The 1,967-nt window shown below is 35.9% G+C and overlaps 1 pseudogene; it reads left to right on the plus strand.

Annotated features, from left to right (window-relative positions):
- The first annotated feature begins 1,141 nt into the window (after positions 1–1,141).
- On the plus strand, positions 1,142–1,540 carry LOC147638409 (histone H3-like centromeric protein cnp1 pseudogene; annotated as a pseudogene).
- Positions 1,541–1,967: the final 427 nt, after the last annotated feature.

The following is a 1,967-nucleotide window of genomic DNA, read 5'->3' on the forward strand; positions in this document are numbered from 1 at the left end:
CCCATAATCTCACTAACTATAACCATACTATTAAATGATTTTATGTGTGAGAGTATATGCATACTTGTGTGTGAACAGTTGTGTTATTTTTAAAGTTGACTAAACTATTACTTATAAGTGCTTATAAGTGGTGATACATTTACATTTTATAGTCTTCTAGCTTTCAAGGCATGGCATGCACCAAGCAAAATACTAAGAGGAACCCTACTAAGACTCGCCCAACACAGCCCCAGGTCAATATACCAATGGAGACTGATAGTGAGCGCACTCAATCTGACAATCCAAGAGGCACTACTACAGGTACAATGCATCCACATCCACCGCGTCACAAGAAGCGTAGATTGAGACCAGGCACTGCTACTCTTTGAGAAATAAGGAAGTATCAGAAAAGTACAAAATCATACCAAGGGCGCCATTTGCAAGACTGGTGAGAGAGATATTGCAAGATCTCTAGCGAATGTCTCGTAATAGGTTCTATGCAAGACTTAGTTATACAGTTAACAATGTGCAACGATGGTGAGCCCAAGCGTTGCTAGCTCTTCAAGAAGTAGCTGAGGCATATTCAGTGGACCTCATGCATGATGGTCAGTTGGTAGCTATTCATATGCGAAGCGCATCACTCTGTGTTTCAATGTACTTGTAATCTATGAGAAGTGTTTTTAATACAAGTACAATTTGATGTTTCTCAATATCTTGGGTGTTATTATCTTTTTATCTCATATATGTTTTCAAGTTTATCGAAAGCATTATTTTTTTGTTCATAGGCCTCATATGGATTTAGGATTTTTCACACAACATGTATGCATGAAAGACTATAAGTGTGTAAAATTTCAATAATTTTAGAAAATTTTAAAAATTTTACCTTTACTAACATGGAATGAAGTTCTAGAAACCCTAGGGAATTAGTGAGATGTTACATGGGGCTCTTATAAATAAGGAAATTACTAAATATAATAAAAATTACTAAAATTTTTAAGAGTTATTTATTTTCATTCTATAAAAATAAAAATATAAGTTATATTTTCAATTTTTGAAGTTATAAATATAAGTTTAGAGTCTTTCATTTTCATTCTATTCTTGTTTTATCTTCTTCAAGAACATAGCCCACACCAAGTAGACTGCCACCACGAGGATTGATCCCATGAAGGTCAGACCCCCAGCACTGCCCACACATCGCAAACGTCGATGGAGACTTGGCACCATCGCTCTTCGAGAAATAAGAAAGTATCAGAAGACGACAGACCTTCTGATCTCGAGGAGACATTTTCATCTCCTCGTTAGGGAGATCATGGATGATTTGAACGCGAGCCGGTTATCTCGATGGCATCGTCGGGCAGGCAATAGTGAGGCTCCCACACGATGGACAATAGTAGCTTTGGACGCTCTTCAAGAGGCTGCTGAAGCTTTTTTGGTGGACATGTTTGGTGACACAGTGTACGCAGCAGTCCTCCATGCCAAGAGAGTCACCATCACTGACAAAGATATGCGGTTAGTTCTACACATGCGAAAGTGGAGGGAAGATTATGGTGATGAGCCGTAGATTTAGGGAGATCTTGTAATCTCGTGTATATGCCACAATGTAATCTCATGTGATCATGATGTAAATGTTTTACTTAATGAAAATATATTTTTTGATCCTTGCCAAGTGTCTACTTGATTATATCTAGTAATCATAATTGTATTGTGATTTCAATTTCAAATTAATGATTAAATATTATTGTTAATCATAATTGTATTGAAATCATAATTGTATTGTGATTTCAATTTCAAGTTAATGATTAAATATTATTGTTAATGGCACAAATGCAACAAAACTTTAAAAAAATATTTTTATTCATATAGAAACTGTTACATCATGAGATAGAAGTACAAAAACCCTAAACTCTGCGCCTCTTAGTACTAGGCTCAGCAAAATCAGTATGAGCTTTAAGCGAAGGAATTACAACAAAATTTCCTTCGAGCTCGAG

This window comes from Cibotium barometz, chromosome 5, assembly GCF_041138505.1.
Source record: "Cibotium barometz isolate CiBa-2024 chromosome 5, ASM4113850v1, whole genome shotgun sequence".
Classification (NCBI taxonomy): Eukaryota; Viridiplantae; Streptophyta; class Polypodiopsida; order Cyatheales; family Cibotiaceae; genus Cibotium; species Cibotium barometz.